This window comes from Nylanderia fulva, unplaced genomic scaffold (genome assembly GCF_048542155.1).
Source record: "Nylanderia fulva isolate GAGA-0341 unplaced genomic scaffold, ASM4854215v1 Scaffold443, whole genome shotgun sequence".
NCBI lineage: Eukaryota > Metazoa > Arthropoda > Insecta > Hymenoptera > Formicidae > Nylanderia > Nylanderia fulva.
In genome coordinates this window covers 44,223-64,697 of record NW_028190525.1, presented here as the reverse complement: position 1 = coordinate 64,697, position 20,475 = coordinate 44,223, and the positions used below count along the sequence as shown (strand labels likewise).

Sequence of the window (20,475 nt, the reverse complement as noted above, 5' to 3'; positions counted from 1 at the left end):
ATAATGATGACGGGGACGTTTCTTAATAGAAATTTTTCATATTTCGACTTTGCATTTATATATCTCTGCTTACAAATCACGTAGAGCAGAAATAAAGACACTTTTATTATATAATTCGAACTCAATCTATCGATTAAGTCTAGTATAAACTCGATTGCTTCAGCCATTATTGAGGATTCGAAATATTATAAAGACTCAAATGTCCGACTCGCGTTAAGATACACGGTGTCTCCGCTACGCCCTTAACACTACCGTGTCTCTTGATGCTTTTGTTATGTATATGTAATTGTTGTCTCAACCACAATTTTGTCAGTTTATTTAAATTTTGTCAATTTATTTTAATTTTTTATTTATAAAAGATATTACAAAGCGGAGCGCAATATGTAAATATTATAATGTGCGGTGCTTATAAGCGGTATTACTGCGAAATATCTTTCATTTTATATGGCAATTTTATAAATTTAGATCTAATTTTATGTAAAGGCCCAGACTTGAATGTCAGATAATTTTTCTCACTTTAAATATATCCAAATGAACAGAACTACATGGATTATTACAAAGTTCTTCGACAACCTTAAATTTACGACCTACTGCAATATAATTGCCTTCATTCGATGTTGCGATATTTTCCAAACAAACGATATCTTTATCTATGAGACAACAATTATCAGGAGATTTGACTGAAATAATAAAATGAGGAAATTCAATCTTCGAAAATTGTGGATTAAAACAACCTGATATTAGCGGTCCTCTCTCGTGTGGATTCTTTACATTTATTTTTGAAATATTAACATTGTCAGAATTTACTTTACAAAAACTCATTTCCGCATAGCGATTTGCTCCAATGGTTTTTCAGATTTTCTTAAAATAGATTTTAATTCTTTCATAAAATTTTCAAACGGAAAGGCACTGAAAGTATCTAACGGCCCAAATGTTTTACGCAATCAGTAATGTGTAGAAACCCGTGAATATTATGAGACACAAATTCGGGCCCGTAAATTTTAATAAAACATTCAACGAAATATCTCAATAATTTGCTCGCGTATTCAATATATTCAGCCGTACTATTATTTTGACATAAAATACGAACAGCAACATGCAAAGTGAGAAAGTTGGAAAATACATCAGGCTTTAATTCTTTTTGCAATACAACGGGACCGGTATATACAAAAATTGTCTCAATTCGGTTGCTTTCCACTGTGCAAAATCTTCAATTTCTCGCGGTCTTCTCGCAAATTCTTTCGGAATAAAATGCCTGATATCGAGAAGGAAATTTGGAAATATTTTGTATTCGTTGCGAGGATAAATATCTAGCATTAAGAGGACCGCATATCCATAATTTATTAGCTTCTTAACAACGCCGATACATATCAAATGCATATAATCTAATGGAATTTGAGACACAATGTCAAAATTTGGAATATTCAATAGAATAGGACGACCGAGATGGTATTCTTCTTGGGTTTGATTACGAAAGTTAGCGTCTGTTCTTTTTTGCCAATCAAAATCGGGAAAACAAATTCTATTAGCGATAAAATCACCTTTAATTGTACATTTCGAACAGCTAAAATAACCAGTATGTCCTTTAGTAAGCGTAATAAAAGATTTAGCCGGAGCATCACAAATGATAGAATGTATCGACACTGGGAATGTTGTTTCGTTATAAGTTATGCCTTCATTAATTAAAACTGTAACATTTTTTACAAATTGTTCTAAGAATTGATTTGCATCCGCTGGTTTGGTTTTGCCGAAATAACAACCAATAAGAAATACTTTCCCGTGAGGCATAATACGACCTAAAATGGGCCATAATTGATTTGAATTGGATCGAGATATTGGTAAACCATCAATACCGATTTGAAATTTTAATAGAAGATGAATTATTACTTTTAGATAAAAATTGCAAAATACTATATTCCATACCCAAATGACAATATTGACCAGGAAATATCTCATTAATAACGTTAGAAGATCGTGGTGTACGTAATAATGTCTTTGCACATTTTTGGCAAATTAGAAAAAATTGGATGCACTTTTTTTAAACCAGACAATAAATGTGATAAAGCTACATGAGAAATACGATGCGTAATAGCCCATTGTACTAAAAATGTTTCAAAATCATTGTTTTCGTTTTCTGAATTATTATCCTCTCTGATAAAGTGTGGCAATACATTGTTTAAAGAAACATCAGATTCGGAAATTCTCGTTTCACTAGAATGTGTTAAATTTGCCTCTTGTGTTTCGAAAAGAGTATTATTCAAATTAACATTCCCAGAGTCATCATTATCATTACTCGAAGCGGAATTATTTAAAATTATGTGCGAATTGGATCTACATTCATTATTATCCGAATTATCCGAAGTAAAATTATTTTTAATTTCGTGCAAATTGGCTCTACGTTCTTCATTAAAGACAAGTGAAAATAATGCGTCACTCTCTTCTCGAATTAACTTACGGCGATACCTCGCTGAAATACGCGACAGACATTTGCGTTTCGACATGGTTGATTGGATTTATTATGTAATATTTGTAACGTATACGTGATAAATGTAACGTATTTTTAAAATATGTAAATAATATTTACTGTGTGGGTGTGCGTGTGTGTGTGTGTGGTGCGTGCGTGCGTGCGTGCGTGCGTGCGTGCGTACGTGCGTGCGTACGTGCGTGTGTGTGGTGTGTGTGTGTGTGTGTGTGTGTGTGCGTGTGCGTGCGTGTGCGTGCGTGCGTGCGTGCGTGCGTTTGCGTGACTGTCAAGTAAAATTATTACAGATTACAAATTATACTTGCTAAATTTTTTTGATTACTCTCCTTGAATCTCCGTTGAATTAATGCGTCTTATACGCATCTACAGCCCATAGGAAGTCAGGAGGAAAAGCGCACGGCGACGAGCTTTAAGGTCGATAATCCTAAGAAAATTCATGCGAATTAGTATATTCATCATTATATTCGACACGGAATTCTTTACAATTATATGCGAATTGAGGACTCTATACGTTTTTTATTATACAGAAAAGTGTGTAAGTCAAATTTATCATTCTCTTTTCGAGTTTACAGCGTCAGACATTTGCGTTTCGGAGCGATTAATTGCATGTATAGTAATATTTAATCAAATTTAACATTTACAATATATATAATAATATTTACTGTGTATGTATGTGGTAACTGTCAAATAAAAATTATTAAAGATTACAGATTACTTGTTTAATTTTTTTATAACACTCCTTGTCTAATAGTATATATTGTCCGAGTAATATAATCACAGCTGAATTATTAATTGCATGTATTGTAATATTTACCCAGTCAGAAATCATCCATCGAATTGACATAATATCGACGTCGAAATCATCACAATTACATCGAAGTACATGTAATTTCGATAATTTCGACGTCGATTATATGTCAATTCAATGGGTGATATTTGAACTGGATAAATATATATATTACAATACATGATGCCGATTCGATTAATTATTTCTCGCCGGATAACGTTTAACTAATATACGTAAATATGCACACTCAAATAAAAACTATTCAATACTACAGATTATACTTGCCTTATTTTTTGCCAGCTCTCGTTGTCTACAGTTCATCAGAGGAACGGAACAGCGAACAGCGACGGACTTTATCGCCGGCGACGACGTCCTAACAACATTCATACATGCAAATTGGCTCTATATTCTATATTCATCTCATTATCCGCAACGAAAGAATTTATAATTACGTGCCAATTGGGAACTCTACGTTTATTACAGACGAGTGTATATGATTCATTACTCTCTTTCTGAATTAATTTTTTGGCGGTATCTTTGGTCATATGCGCGACGGACATGTTGGCGCGCTTTTTATTGCATGTATATTATTACCGTTTTAACTACGTACATTACGCACTTTATTTAAATACAAAACTACTTAATATGTATTTCAGATTATACTTGCCTTATTCTTTGATAGCTCTCCTTGTTCAATGCTAATATCTCCTGTAAAATGCTCACGGCTAATCGACGGCGCGTCTTGCACGGATCGCAGACGGGAACGGAAGAGGAGACGAGCACGGCGACGGTCCGCGGCGTCTGCGAGTCCCTAACAACGCTGGTACATAGCAACGATTGTTAGTTACTATTGTATTATTAATTACAACAAACAATGCGAGTAAAATAGCCCTGTCCACGAGACTTGTGATCACACTAATTTTATAACGCATCGGATGGTTCGAAAGAAAAATTATATAACGGCTGAAAACGTCGGCTTACGGAACCAGTCAGTCGTCAATTGCCATTAACTCGCATAACGCTTGTGTCTAAAAAACTTAAGGAACAATTGTTCTCCAATTCAAACGTAAACTTTAGTCGAGTGTGAAAACCTATTAAAAATCGTAAGCATAATCCTCCACTTTACAATTTCGGAATAATTGAAAAAAATTGTGGACCCCCCCGTGGACAGGGCTATTTTACTCGCTGACCCTATGTTTCACGAGAAAAACATCATCTTAGTCAAACGAATTCTTCGTAACAATTGTTACCCGTTAACAGTCATAAACAAAATTGTTAACAGGAGACTTAGGGCGATTTAAATTTGGCGGGTAATTTTGGTGGCGTCTAATCGAGATAAATTTGATACACGAAATGTTATAGTGTTGCCGTATATTAGAGATTTGAGCGAAAATATTACTCGTTGCATAAACAAAAGGGAATCGGTGTAGTATATACCGTTCCAAAAAAATTAGACACTTTGATAAAAAGAGGAAAAGATAGTATTGATAACTTAAAAAGAACCCGATGTCGTCTATAAGATCGAATGCGCGAATTGCGACTCTACATATATTGGACAAAAAAAGCGACATTTAGAAACACGTATTAAGGAACATAAAAATAACATTAAAAAAGACACGACACACCCCAGTTGTTAGTTTTGCATCGGACTTGTAACGATCATGAGTTCCGTTGGGATTCTCCTGTGATTCTGCATCAAGAAAAACAAACGAGAAAAAGAGAAATAGCAGAAATGTTCTATATAAAAAACCAAAGAAAAAGCATTAATTTACAAAAAGTACGGAGAATTTCAGTGGGATTTATGATCGCGTTCTTGAAGCTATTTAATTTTTATATTTTCATATGTTACATATTTTTTTATTTATTTATTTATTTTTTATCTATTTATTTGACTTTGTATTGACGGTTTAAAAATTGCGAAAGACACAGTACTTGGGTTTTATATTTTCCCCAACGCGTAATGACTAAGTTTTCTACTAACAGTCAACATCTATTTATTTCGGGCTTACTTCTGTCAGTTATACATTGTTCATCAAAACAATGGTGAATTTTGTCGGGGGTTTGCTGTAAATATTATTGTATTAATCTGGTATGTAAACATATATATTTTTGTAAATTTATAATTATTTGTATGATTAAGCGCATTAAGATTATATTTATATGTATATATTGTTTATAGATTACTTGAAAGGGCTGCAATGACAGCCGAAACGTTGTAAATTAAACTAATTATTTAAAATAAATTATTGCCAGTTGGTCGACTTTAAAATTGGAGGAGAGATTTTCATTATTTATTACTGGCGACTCTTAAGATTATCATTTATTTTATAATTAATATTTTAAAGTTACATATATATATATATATATAAAATGTAAATATATTTAACTTTTATATACAATATTTAAAATAAAACATACAAATTTTGTTCTCTACAGCTTCGCCTATTAATGAAGTGGGAATGGAGATGATTTCGGTGCTTCATGTGAAACAGATGCTGAGGAACATAATGCCGCGTACTTATTGCTCCAAGAGAGAAAAAATCGAGATGGCTTGATACATGCCCATGGTCGGTCAGACAATGAATATTCGCATAACAGCCCTATAATAAAGGGAAAATCGAATTAATTCGCCCCAATTGGTATACACCATCGATCCACCATTGACGGGCCCTCGATCGGCTCGAGACATAATGACAATGATGGGGGGAAAAATTGGCCGAGCTACTAAGAATAAGTATACGTACAGAGAAATTGAAAAGGAAAAGGAAAATTTTAATAATCAATTTTCACACGCAGAAGGTCCAAATTTGGGAATAAGCTGCGTTCGGGAACATCACGCGGATGCCCCACCGGCCGCTGAAAATTTATACTGGTTAGGCCTGTTTACAATAGAGTCGTAAGCTTAAGACATAAAAATTGACCAATCAAAACGAATTAAAATAGAAGAAAAATCGACTGTGTTGGTAATTTCTTACGCTTACGCTTACACTCTATGTAGAACGGGTCAAACCCAAAGGATAAGTTTTGCGGCCGGTGTGCACTCGTGTGATTTTTTCCGCGCACTTAAATGAATGCATGTGGGGGGTTGTGTGTGGGTGTGTGTTTTTAAATGGGTTTAAAAATAAAAATTTATGCATCATATTATAAAAAAGATTTTTAAAAAGTTTATTAACAAGTACTTAAGTATTTTTAAAAAAGATTTTAAAAAATTTTTTCTTTAAAATTATGGCATTTTATATATATATAATATATAATTATTATAAAAATAAAATGCGCAAAATTTAAAAAATTTTTTTAAAATCTCTTTACTGGTTTTTTTTATATTTTTTAATAATCATTTTTTTATTGTTTTTATAATATAAATGTCCGATTTTGTGTATTTTTAATCGTTTTCTCTCCCACCCCCACACACACGTACGCACGCACCAGCACCCCCCACACCTCCGCACCGTTTTCACACACCCCGGGGCGCGCCGCGCCACACACACACACACACCGCCGCGCGGGGGTGTATTTAAATTTTCAACATTTTAATTTATTTTTGATTTTTTCTGGTTATCTTTTGAAAGCAGCGTGTAATGCGACTAATTTTATGTTTTTAAAACTTTCGAAATTTTTTATATCTATCCATTTTATAAGTTTTTTTTATATGTTTTTTTTTTTTTTTTTATATTATTATTAAAACGTTAACCATTTTTATATAATTTATATGCATTGATACATTAAAATTACTATCTGTTGATTTTAAAAATCTCGATTACCGTTCCCCTTCAAGAAAAAAAATACTAAAATTTTTGTAGTTATCTTTTAAAAAAAAACGGGGGAAGTACATCAGTAAAAAGAGTGAGGCAATCGCCTTAGTAACATCATATGGACAAAATTAAAAGACACAGAATGTAGAAAACACAAATTTCCTTTGGGGGCGCTAAAACCGGGTTTCCTTGCAAACCGTGGGTCAGTAGGGGAAGTTGGGAGATTAAAAGCTCAAATTTCCCAACATAACACTGAATAGAAGAAACGCATAAAAATTTAATTTTAAGTATAAAATTTCCCAAATAAATAACAGACCGAATTATTTTGAAAATTGAACAAATACTGAAAACTCAAAATTACCATAAAGTTTTACAAGCTTTTTTGGCATAATTTTTTCGTTAATTTTTAATTTTTAAAATTGTTATAAAAAAATGTTGGAAAATTGAGAATTTAAAAGAATTTTTAAGGGAATTATTTAATCTGATAATAATTATTTTTTTACCTTTTTTTTTATAGCGCGGATATATAAAACCCATCGGAGGGCAAGTGTCGATGATCCTAAAAGAAACATTGTAAAAATTTTCCCCCAATAAATTGGCGGAGAAATCTGGGAAGGCCCCCCGGGGAAAAGGAAACCACTGCAAAAAACTGGAAGTGATAAAAGTTATTTTCAGTAAGTTTAAATTTAATTAAACAAAAAATAGGATTAAGTAATCTTTCATTTTATAAAATAATGACAATAAAAAAACTGCACACACACACAACACACACGCGCGGGCCCCGCGCGCGAATGAAAACTCTCTTTTCTCTCTTTTCTCTCCCCCCGCCTTTTCCTTGTTTTTTTAAGGGTTTCACGGAAATTTTGTTGAAAAATTAAACGGTCAGTTTTTTTAACGCACAAAAGGGAACCCAAAAAAAAAAAAAATTTTTTAACAGTAAAATTTTGCTTTAATTTCATTTAATAAGTTTGGAAAATAATTTTTCATACAAAAAAACGTTTTTTTAAAATACAATTTTAAATAACTTTCAGAAATTTATCATGACGCATTTACTAATGAGGGCCGTATTAAAAACGCTTTTAAAAGATGTTACGTTTTTTTTGTCATTCTTCTTTATTTTTCATTAAACTGAAATAAGGGTAGAATGACAAAAAACGCGCTAACATTTTTTAAAAAACGCTTCCGAATAGGACAAAAGTACAATGCGCCCTTGAAAATTATGAATTAACGTTATTATAATATTTAATTACATTTTAAATAAGTTTGTTTTGATAAAAAAATTTTTCCACAATTATCTTTGTTTAAAGTAAAAAAATGCAAAATGTCCCCTGTAAAAAATTTTTAATTTTTTGTTTTTATGTCGTTAAAAATTTACCTTTGAAAAGTGCAGTTCTAATACGGCCTATAGTAACCCATATTAAAAGCTGTTTTTTTTAATACAGTAGGGAGCAAAAAATTAAAAAACTTTTAAATGAGGCATTTTAGCAGTTTTTAATTTTTACAAGAGTAAAGACATTTTTAAAATTTTTAAAAAGTTTTTTTTTAATGAAATATTTAAAGGGAAAATTTAAAAAACATGAAAAAAAATTATTTCCTTGCGGAAATATAAATAATTTACAAATTTACGTCTCTTTTTAGATGCCATTCATTGCTTTTATTCTCACAGCTCCCGATCAATTTCCCTTTTTTATTTGAACCATCTTTTATAAATCGTTTTTTTAAAAAAAGTATATTTCCGATATTTGTCTTTTCTCATGAAAATAAAAATCCCTCTTAGAAATATTTTACTTTTTTCTGCTTCCCCTCATGTGGGTTTTTAAAAAGACAGCTTTTTTTTCACAATTTTCCATTCGCACCCCTAATTTCGAAAGGTTTTTTATTTTAAACAAATTTAAAAAATTTTCGATGAAACAATTTATTTGAAAAAAAATTTTTTTGTACTTTAATCTTTTTCATTTAAAATAAAAAAGCAAACTTATTCAAATATAATTTATGCACTCTCTTTCAAAAAATATAAAATAAAAAGTTAAAACAAAAAAATGTTTACAGGGTCCATCTTACATATCCCGGGTTCCGACCAGAGAAAAAAAAACAACGACGAGTTTGGAGTGGTTCCGACATTCCAGGGGAGGCATAAAAGAGGGGAACGGGGGAAAAGAACGCGAAGTAATGCTTTTTCTAATTCTTTTAGGACTGCATGAATGAGAAATGAAAAAATTATTATAAAGTCAATAAAACACAGTTTTCAATATTGTACTTTAGAATTCCATAAAGATAAAAAAGCCGAACCAAGGGGGGAATAGCGTAGAATAGCCCGCACAAATTTCAACCCATAAGAAACCACGTCCAATGGAAGTGTTTCTTATAATTAAATTTGGAGAAAAGGGGAAGTGCAGGTTAGGGTTTAAGTAAAATAAAAGTTTTGGGGAAATTTGAAGGTACCAGGACACCAGTGTCCCTTATGTAGAAGAAAGTACATGTGTCTCACTTTTACTAGTGAACATTGGTTACACGTGCTTTCCGGAAAATCCTATTAAAATTTAATTTTCCCAAGATAAAATGCAAAATAAATTCAAAGTGCATTCCCCATTAAAAAATTATAATATTAATGTTCACATTTTCTTTACTTAAAGTTTAATGTTTTAGATGTATACTCATCTTTTCGCCCTGTATATTAAAAACTACATTTGATCCTTTCCCCAAGACCGTAAAATTTCTCACTATTGCTACGTCCATACCCTGTTTAAATCCGTCGCAAGCTACAAAGACCGACTCAAATGTCATGCGACTACCACTTTTCTGACTTTTAAGACTTATCTGCCCATAGAAAAAGTATAGGATTTTTTTTCGCTATAAATGCTCGGTGTAAACAAAACCTTAAAAGCGAGCTTTTAGCAAAAACCCAACCATAAGGGGGGGGGGGGGGGGGAGGCGTGTTGCTCGAAGTTAAATTTTTCTGACATCACTGGCCGAAGCTTCCTTTTTTCAGTGAGATGCTACGAGTGCTTTTTATTTCAACACAAGTCGACACAGTCATTCTGTCTTTTTTCAAACAGTGAAACAAAAAGATGAAGAAAATTTTGGGCGACTTGTTCACTAAATGGGAAAACCCCCACGTTACACTCACCCTTAAACTTGGATTTAATAATAATATCGATGTTAATGGGGGCTAAATGGATCGTTAAAAAAGTCTAAATTGCGCGCTTTTTATACAAATCAACGCGTCAAATTAGAAAAAAAAGAGGGGGCAATTAATTATTTCTCTCTTTGTCTTTTTGAAAATTTTGGGGAAAAAAAAAATTAAATTTCCCGTGCCCCTTTCCTGCAATAATTTTTTATCTATTTTAATATTGCGTTTTTCACTTTTTTTTTTTTACCCTCTATTTTTTTTATTAACGTGATTTCCCACATTTTTTTTTATTTCAGCAAAATAGCAATCGCAGAGACTGGCCGTGAAGCCGATGAACCAGTGTATCGCGGACGAAGCCTCCCCTGTTAGAATTGTCCAGGGCCTCAAATTTTTTAAAACAAAAAAATTTTCCCAAAAAAGCAAAGGGGCCAGGGGAAATTTTTTAAAAAAAGAAACCCAAACACAAAAAACAAAACAAAAGACAACAGACCAACAACAGACACACGCACGCACAGCCCCAGCACACACCACAACACGCACACAACCACACCACACACACGCTAACACACACAACACAAAACCCCCACAATTTTTGTTCCGTCATTTCGCATACCAAAATTTTTCATAAAGAATAAGCGTTTTATGTTTTTTAATTACTATACATATTTGTTCTATATATTATTTTATGACCTTTTGTTTTTTTTGCCCCGCTTCTCGGAAAAAAAAAAAAATTTAAAATTTTAATTTGAAATTTTTTTTTTGAAAAGAAAATGGGGCGGAAAAGTCTTCCCAAAAATTTTTAATGCGTTTTACCCTTTTGCGCGGGGGAAAATCGCAGAAAAAAAGCATAAACAAAAATTCCATAAAAAAAACTTTTATTATTTTATTTTTTATTTTATTTAGTTTTACTTTTTTTCATAACATTTTATTTTTCAATAAAAATTTTTTCGTTAATAAAAAAAATTTTCTACTTAAATTTCAGGAAGTAAAAAAAAAACAAAAACAAAAACTACTCTATATGTCTTTCCCTTAACGTCTATTTTATCTATCAAAGCCCAAAATATCATATTGCTCCATATAGTCCAAAATTGCTCCATGGTATACTCCATATTACGTCCATACATATCCATGAATACGTCTAATGGATGTCGAATGGATATATGAATTGCGGAACTGTGGATGTCTAGTAGACGTCTATAGGAGGTTTCGTGGACGTCTAATAGAGGTTTTGAATTTCCTTGATGGATGTCTAGTGGACATCCATTAGAGGTTTTTGTTCTGTGTGGGTCTATATTAATGATATATGTAACAAATAAAATTAAAAATTACTTTTTTGATTTTATTGGATCAATTATTCATTGAATTTATATTGTGTAAAGTAAGAATTAATTCTATTTTGAAAACTTAAATATTTTTCTTTTAACATTGAACTATCGACATATAATTTACACTACTCTTAATTGTCTATGTTTTGTATTTATAAATGTAAATATATAATTGTCATTGTTACATTCAGATACTTTCGAACGAGGCCAAGACAAGTTAAGGATGGCCGAAATATTTCGGACATAATATACTGAAGATAAAGAAAATATGAAACAAACACGTCATGATAGAGCTACTGCAAAAAATTTTACGTCATCTGATAATGAATCTTCTGGTACAGAAGTGGATTCATTGTCTCCTTTACCAGACCCGAAGGAATTTTCTGGATCACAAAATTGTTTTCATTCGCAAAAGTCTGCACAGGTTTTAGCAACTTTTGAAAATCCAAGCATTGCAGTCGAAAAAATCAAAATGATTTAAATTGAAAAGAAAAAACAGAGAATTATTGATCAACAAAAAACGGAAATGATCACTACACATAACAAAAAGAGATAGAAAATAAAAATCAAGATTTTAATGATAAGATGATGTTCATTCCATTGACAAAGAGTTAACAAATAAAATATGAAGATCAACTCAAAAAGGTAAAAAAAATTACATTTCTGGTAATGACTCAAATATATATATATATATATATATCAATATTTTAAAATATAAATTATGATATTTAAATTTTTATGTGTGAAAGAAATTTAAAAAAAGTTAATCGCCTCCTGATTGAAGTAGCATACATTGATAGAAGACTCAATAAATGGAGAATAAAATAACAGATCAACCAAGAAAAGAAATTAGAAATCAGAAAATAATATAAATGAAGAAGCTTTTACATTTAACGCTATTTCATCGATTAATGAGCTGCAACTTTTGAAGAAAATTTAAAAAAATGAAGAGTTTTTCGTGAACAGGGAAATTTTTATTTTTACTTTTAAAAAATAACATTAACAATACTGAATTTTTTTAAAAATTTATTTTATTTATAATTATTAAAAAATTTTTTAAATTTTTTAAAAATTTCGTATATATATTTTAAAATATTATATAAAAATATATATAAAATTACTAAAATTTTTTGTTATTTTTTTTTTAAAATTTTTAAAAAATTTTGTTTTTTTTTTTTAATAATTTTCAAAATTTCCCAAATTATTTTAAAAGAGGTTTTTTTGAGAAAGCGGAAAAAATCAAAAGTTAATCAAAAACATTTTAAAAGCTTTAAAAAGGGATGACATATTAATGCCCATACAGTTGAAAAGGAGCTCGAAAAAAAAATTGCTTTCGAAATTTTTAAAAATCGTTTTTTAAATTAAAGGAAGACTTTCCTTAAATATACTTTTCTTTATAGTTTTTTTCCCCTGAAATTAAAAATTTGCAAATTGATAAGTTTTTTTTAAATAGTTTTAAATGTACAGTATTATAAATTGGATAAAACTTATATTTTGTGGGCTGTTGTTCTTTTAAACACGATACCGATACAACCAAAAATCTTATAAAACCCCGGAAAATTGGGTTTTTATTAAAGCTCCTGCCGCTTTTCGAAAAATTGGGGTGAGAAATTTTTTTTAAAATTTTAAAATTTTTTAAAAATTTAATTATTTTTTAAAAATTTAAATTTTATTAAGGGTGTTTTTTTTAAATGAAATTTTTCCCTCTATAATCCTTTAAAACATTTTTTAACTTTCCCATTATTAAATTTTTTTTTTTATTAAAAATAATTTTCCCAAACAACTATTAAAAAGATTTGAAAGATGATTTTTAATATATTTTTAAAAACGTCTTCTTTTTTTTTTCTTTATTATTTTTTTATATTTAAAACCCAATTTACATATAAAAAAATGAAAGGGGCCCGTACCCTTTCCCCTAACGCCTCGCGGGCCATCACCCGCCCGCCACTTGAGGCTATGGGGCCTAAGGCGCCCCTAAGCAAAAAATTCAAAACGATCCCGGGTTCCCCTCCCCAAAAGGGGCGCCCCACTAAAACCCCCCAAGGCGCCCCAACGACCGAGGGCCCGGCGTTACCCCCACCACAGCCTCGAGGGTTTAAATTGGGGAACCGCCGGGGGGTTTTATAAACCCCCCTCGACGGATAGCCGCACCAGTCCTGTTCCAGCCCCCCTAGCCAGGCAACGGGCTTCTCGGGTTTCGGGCCGGGGTTTTCCCCGGGGGTTTTGGCCCCCCACCTTTAAATACGGGGAAAGGGTTTTTTCGTTTTTACGGGCCGGGGTTTCCCCTTTCCGGTCTCTTCCCCGCTACAAAGCCGGGGGAAAGGGTTTTTTCTTTTACGGGCGCCCGGGGTTTTCCCCTTTTTCCCGGGCTCCCTTTCCCGCCAAAAAACACGCCGGGCAAAAGGGTTTTTCGGGGTTTCGACCCCGGGGTTTTTCCCGGTTTTTCCCGGGCTCTTCCCGCCCAAACCCGGGGGAACGGGTTTCTCGTTTTTACGGCCCCGGGGTTCCCGGTTTTCCCCCTTTTTCTTCCTTCCCCTAGGGTAAAACCCCCCGTACACCGTATTTTTCTAATTATCCGGGTAAATTTTTAAAACTTTTCCGGACAAACCCCTACCCCCCATACGCCCCCCTTTTTTGTTTATCCCCAGTAGTCAAAAAGTTTTTCTCTATTTAGGGGTTTTTCCAACAAAAAAAATTTTGTTTATCCCCCGGGAAATCAATAATTTTTTCTATTTAGGCTTTACCAACAAACTTTTTTTTTACTTGTTTCCTTTTTTAATAAAAAAAAAAGGGTTTGGGAAAAAGGAATAAGCGATCTGAAATTTTTTCCCCCTTCCTCCCGATCCTTGGGAAAACCCGGGGAGGGCCCATCCGCGGGGTCCGAAAAAAAAGGGGAACCTTAAACCTTAAAATTTTTGATTGTTTCAGAGACAAAGAAAAAAACCAAACAATTTAAACTGACAACACCAAAAATGTAAGTGATATTAAAAAAAATACTAATTTTTAAAGATTGATATATATAAAATGATATGTGTATATTAAAATATAAAATAAAAAAAATAAATATCCTTTAAATAAAATAACCCGTAAAATTTTTAAAAAAAAATTTAATTTTTTTTTGGGGGGCCCCTTTTTTTTTTTAAACCCCCCCAAAAAAAATTTTTTTTTAAAAAAATTTTTCCAAAAAAAACCCCCCTTTTTAAGGGGGGTTTCCCTTTCCCCCAAAATTTAAAAATTTTAAAAAACCCCTTTTTTTAAGGGGGCCCCCCCCCCCCGGGGGTTTTTGGGGGTTTTAAAAAAAAAAAAAATTTTTTTTTTTTTAAAAAAAAAAAAAAAAAAAAGGGGGGGAAAGGGAAAGGGAAAAAAAAAAAAAAAAATTTAATTTTTTTTTTTAAAAAGGTTTTTCCCCCAAAATTTTCCCTTTTTTTTAAAAACCCTTTAAAAAAAAGGGGGGAAAAAATTTTTTAAAAAATTTTAAATTTTTAAAATTTTTTTTTGGGGGCCCCCGCCTTCCCTTAAAAACGAAAAAATTTTTTTTTTTTTCCCCCCCCCCCCAAAAAATTTCCCCCAAAACCCCAAAATATTTTTTTTTTTTCCCTTTTTTTTTGGCCGGGAAACCCGGGGCCCCAAATTTAAATTTTTTTTTTTTTTTTTAAAAAAAAAGGGGGTTTTTTAAAAAATTTTTAATTTTTTTTTTTTAAAAAAGGTTAAAAAAAATTTTTTGGGTTTTACCCCCGGGGGGAAAAATTGGAAAAAAAGGGGTTTTTTTTTAAAAAAAAGGGGTTTTTTATAAAATTTAAAAAAAAAGGTATAAAAAAATTTTTTTAAAAATTTTAAAAACCTTTTTAAAAAACCCTTTTTTTTTTTTTTTAAAAAAAAAAGGGGGGTTTTAAAAAATTTTTTTAAAAAAATTTTTTTTTATTTTTAAAAAGGAAAAAAAACCCTTTTTTTTAATTTTTTTTTCCCCCAAAATTTTTTTAAAAAAAAAAATTTTAAAAAAAAAAAAATTTTTTTCCTTTTTTTTTTTTAAATTATTTAAAAAAAAAAAAATAAAATTTAAAAAATTTTTAAAAAAAATTACCTTTTTTTTTAAAAAAATTTAATTTTTTTTTTTTTTTTTTTTTTCCTTTTTTTTTTTTTTTTTTAAAAAATTTTTTCCCAAAAAAAAATTTTTTTTTTTTTTTTTTTTTTTAAATTTTTCCCCGGGGGTTTTTTGGGAAAAAATTTTTAAAATTTTTAAAAAAATTTTTTTTAAAAAAAAAAATTTTTTAAACTTTTAAAAAAAAAAAATTTTTTTTTAAAAAAAAAAAATTTTTTAAAAAAGTTTTTAAAAAATTTTTTAAAAAAAAATTTTTAAATTTTTTAAAAAAAAACCAAAAATTTTAAAAAAAATTTTTAAAAAAATTTTTTTTTAAAAATTTTTCCCGGTTTTTTAAATTGTTTTTTTTGGTTTTTTTTTTAAATTTTTAAAATTTTTTTAAAAAAAATTTTAAAAAACCAAAAAGGAATTTAAAAAATTTTTTAAAAAATTTTTTTTTGGTTTTAAAAAAAATTTTTTTTAAAATTTTAAAAAAAGGAAAAAAAAAAATTTTTTTAAATTTTTTTTTTTTTTAAAAAAAAAATTTTTTTTTTAATTTTTATTTTTTTTTTTCCCCCTTTTTTTTCTTAAAATTTTTCCTTTTTTTAAAAAAAAAACCCCTTATTTTTTTTCCCCCAAAAAAATTTTTTGGGAAAAAAAAAAAATTTTTAAAAAAAAAATTTTTTTAAAAAAAAAAAATTTTAAAAATTTTTTTTTTTTTTAAAAACCTATTTTTTTTAAAAAAAATTTTTCCCAATTTTTTCCCCTTTTTTGTTCCCAAAAAAAACCCCCTTTTTTTTTTTAAAAAAAAAAAAAACCCGCCTTTTCCCCAAAAACCCCCCCCCCTTTTTTTTTTTTTTTTTTTTTTTTGGAAAAAAAATTTTTTTTTCCCCCAAAAAATTTTTTCCCCCCCTCCCCCCTTTTTTTTTTTAAAAGGCCCCCCCCCCCCCCCCCCCTTTTTTCCTTTTTTTTTTTTTTTTAAAAATTTTTTAAATTTTTCCCCCCCCCTTTCTGGTAAAAAAACCCCTTTTAATTTCCCTAAAAAAAAATTTTTTGTTTTTTTTTATTTTTTTTTTTTTTTTCCCCCCTTTTTTTTTTTTTTTTTTTTTTTTTCCCTTTTTTTTTTCCCCCCTTTCCTTTTTTTTTTTTTTCCCCCCCCCCTTTCCTTTTTTTTTTTTTTTTTAAATTAATTTTTTTAATTTTTTTTTTCCCTTTTTTTTTTTAAAAAATTTTTCCCCCCCCCAAAATTTTTTTTCCCCCTTTTTTTTTCCCCCCCCCCCCCGGGGGAAAAAAAAAACCTTTTTAAAAAAAAAATTTTTTTTTGGGGGGTTTTTTTTTTTAAACCCTTTTAAAAATTTCCTTTTTAAAAAACCCCCCAAAATTTTTTTTGGGGGGTTTTTTTTTTGGGGGAAATTCTTTTTTTTGGGGGGCCCCCCCCAAAAAAAAAAATTTTTTTTCGGGGGTTTTTTTTTAAACCCCCCCCCCCAAAAAATTTTTTTTTTTTTTTTTTTAAAAAAAAATTTTTTTTTTTTTCCCCCCCCAAAAAAAATTTTTAAAAAATTTTTTTTAAAACCCCCCCCCCTTTAAAAAATTTTTTTTAAAAAAGTGTTTTTCCCCCCCCTTTTTTTTTTAAACCCCTTTTTTGGTTTTTTTCCCCCCCCAAAAAAATTTTGGTTTTTAAAAAAAAAAAAAAGGGGGCCAAAATTTTTCCTTTTTTTTTAAAATTTTTTCCCCGATCCCTTTTAATTTTTTAAAAACCCCTTTTTTTTTTTTTTGCCCTTTAAAAAAAAAAAAGGGGGGAAAAGGGGGGGTTTTTTTTGGGGCCCCCTTTTTTTTTTTTTTAAAGGGGGTTTTTTAAAAAAAACCCCCCCTTTTCCCCCCCAACCCCAAAAGGGGGTTTTTTTTCCCCCCAAAACCCCCAAAATTTTTTAAAAAAAAAACCCCTTTTTTTCCCCCCCTTTTTTGTTTTTTTTAAAATTTTTTTTCCCCGGGCCCCCCCCTCCCCCCTTTTTTTCCCCCCCCCCCGGGTTTTAAAACCCCCCCCCTTTTTTTTACCCCTTCCCCCTTTTTCCCCCCCCCCCCCCCCTTTTCCCCCCCTTTTCCTTTTTTCCCCCCCTTTTTCCCCCCCCCCATCCCCTTTTTTCCCCCCCCCTTTTTTTTTTTTTCCCCCCCCTTTTTCCCCCCTTTTTCCCCTTTTTCCCCCTTTACCCCCCCTTTTTTTTCCCCCCCTTTCTTCCCTTTTTCCCTTTTTTTTTTTTTTTTTCCCCCCCCCCCCTTTTTTCCCCCCCCCTTTTTTTCCCCTTTTCCTCTCCCCCCCTTTTTTTTTAAAAAATTTTTTTCCCTTTTTTTTTTTTTTTCCCCCCCCCCCTTTTTTTTTTCCCTTTCTTCCTCCATTCCCTTAGCTTTCTCCTCACTTCTTTCCTCTTCTCCTCACATTCCTCATCCCACCAACCCTTTCTTTTTTCCTTCTCCACTCTCTTTTTCTCCTTCTCTCAATTCCTCTTCTATCCTTCCTATTTTTTCCTCTAGCTCCTCTTCCATTCCCTCTTTCCACCCCTCTCCCCATTCTATTTCCTCTCTTATTCTTTCTCCTCCCCTCTTCGTCCATCTCCCCTTTTTTCTTATTCCTTTTCCTTCCTTCCTTTTCCCCTTTTCAGCACCTCCTCTTCTTTCTAACGTTACAATCAAAGGGTGATGGTCCGACTCTATGTTATCTCCCACCTCCATTCTCTTTATCTTTTCCTTTACTCTATCCTCTCCCACCACATAGTCTATCACCGATTCCCCTCTTCCTCCTGTATATGTGTACTCCCCCTCCCTATCCCCTCTAATCCCTCCGTTAAAAATTCCCCATCCCACTTCTTCTAGCTCTTTTATCAACTTTCTCCCATCCTTATTTACCTTCTTGTCCTTCGATCTTCTTTCCTCTTCCTCCTCTCCTCCTATCACTCCCCCCCTTCTACCTGTCCTTGCGTTGAAATCTCCTCCTAAAATCGTCCATTTGTCTTCTTCTTTCTCTTCCATCCATTCCTTTATTTCCTCCATTTTCCTTTCCATGTCCCCGTTAATGTATATACCTATTACCCTCCACTTCTCTCTTCCTACCTCTAAATCCGCCATCATTATTCCCTCCGCCTTTTCTCCCATTCCCGATACTTTTATCCTTCCCCTCTCCTCCTTTACCCCCATGATCATTCCCCCCATCGGTCTTCCTTTCTTCTTTCTCTTTTTTGCTGCTTGCTTCTCCCATCTATATCCTTTCGGTAACCTCTTTTTAATCGCCTCCCACCCCTTTTCCTCTATCCATGTTTCCATCATCACCACTACCTCCCAATCCTCTATTTCCTTCCAGAATTTTTCTTCCTTGTTTTTCAACCCTGCCACATTCCAAAAACCTATCTTCCATTCCTCTCTTACTTCTCCTTTTTCCTTTCTCTCTTGCTCCTTTCTTCTTTCTATCTCCGTCTCCCTTTCTCCCTCCTCCTTTCTCTTCTTACTACTCTTCTTCCCTTCTCCTTTCCTTCCTTCTTCTCTTCTCCCCTCTTCTATCCCTTTTTTTCCTCCATTCTTGTCTTCATGCCCCCCTCTTCCACCTCCATTTTCTCCATTCCTTCTCTAATTTCTCCTTTCCAGTTCTTGAGCACTCTTTCTTCCTCTTCCCATTTCCACCAAACATCATTGATTTTTATCCTACCGTAGTTTGTCCACACCTTGTTCCCTTTCCTCTTTTCTTCCTCCGCAATTTCCATTATTCTCCATTTCATCTTTCTTTCCTCCCATGTTAGGTCGTCCTCTATCCTCACCCTCTTTCCTCTTAACAGACTCTTTTTTTGCATTACCTGTCTCTTTTGTTCTCTGCTGCCTAGTCTTACAACCACCATTTCTCCTTCCTTTCCCTCCTTTCCTTTCAACCTTCTTATCCATTCTATTTCCGTTTTTGCTCCTATTTCTTTCATTATTTTCTCCACTCTTTCTTTTACATCTTCCTTCCCTTCTTCTGTAATGCACAATTATTATTACAATATTTTATAAAACAATTTATAGTTATTTATGGAGAAGAATATATTTCACACAATGTACATGGATTAATTCATATTGTTGATGATAGTAGAATTTTTGGAAATTTAGATTGTTATAGTGCATTTCCTTTTGAAAATTATTTACAATATTTAAAAAAATGTGTTAGAAAACCTGATGCTCCATTAGTGCAAATTATAAATCGTATTCAAGAATCACAAAATATATTAATAATTAAACCACAAGAAAAAATACAATTGCGAGTAGAACAAGAACATTGTACAGGTCCTTTGCTAGCAGAAAATTTTTCTGCTCAATACAGAAAGCTAACTATAAGTAATATTTCATTCAGTTTACGTTTTGAAGATAACTGTTGTTATCTTAAAGATAAAAGTATTATATTAATAGAAAATTTTGTACAAGACAACAATAACCATTATATAATTGGAAGGAAATTTATTAATATAACAGATTTTATTGATGAACCGTTAAAATCTTCAATTTTAAATATATATTTAGTAAATAACCTTAGTGAATTATTAATGTGGTTAGTGAAAGATATTGAAAACAAATTTGTAATTCTTCCATATAATGATGTTCATGTTGTGTTACCTTTTATTCATACGTTTTGTTAATCTGTGTGTAGTAGGGTCAGTTTTACTATCTCTCGTTAACTTAATCGGCTGATCAAATTTCAAAATTATCAACTGCGAAGTACAGACATATCTTATTGTAAATGTGGGTGAAGTTTACATTTACAATAAGATTTCTGTGCTTTACAATTGGTAATTCTTAAATTTAATCGACCAATAAAGTTAACCGGAGATGATGAAATTAGCCCTTATGTGTTTGTATATATGTTATGATTTATACTTCTGCTAACTGAAATTTAAATATTATACAT

General features: G+C 31.5%; 1 non-coding gene and 1 pseudogene across 1 annotated transcript; both read left to right on the top strand.

Annotated features, from left to right (window-relative positions):
• The window catches only part of LOC146721619 (uncharacterized), a 28,781-nt pseudogene extending 8,575 nt beyond the window's left edge, over window positions 1–20,206 (top strand).
• On the top strand, window positions 17,311–17,429 carry LOC146721620 (small nucleolar RNA snoR83). The gene has a single exon (XR_014925595.1). It is a non-coding gene; the product is annotated as a small nucleolar RNA snoR83 (small nucleolar RNA).
• Window positions 20,207–20,475: the final 269 nt, after the last annotated feature.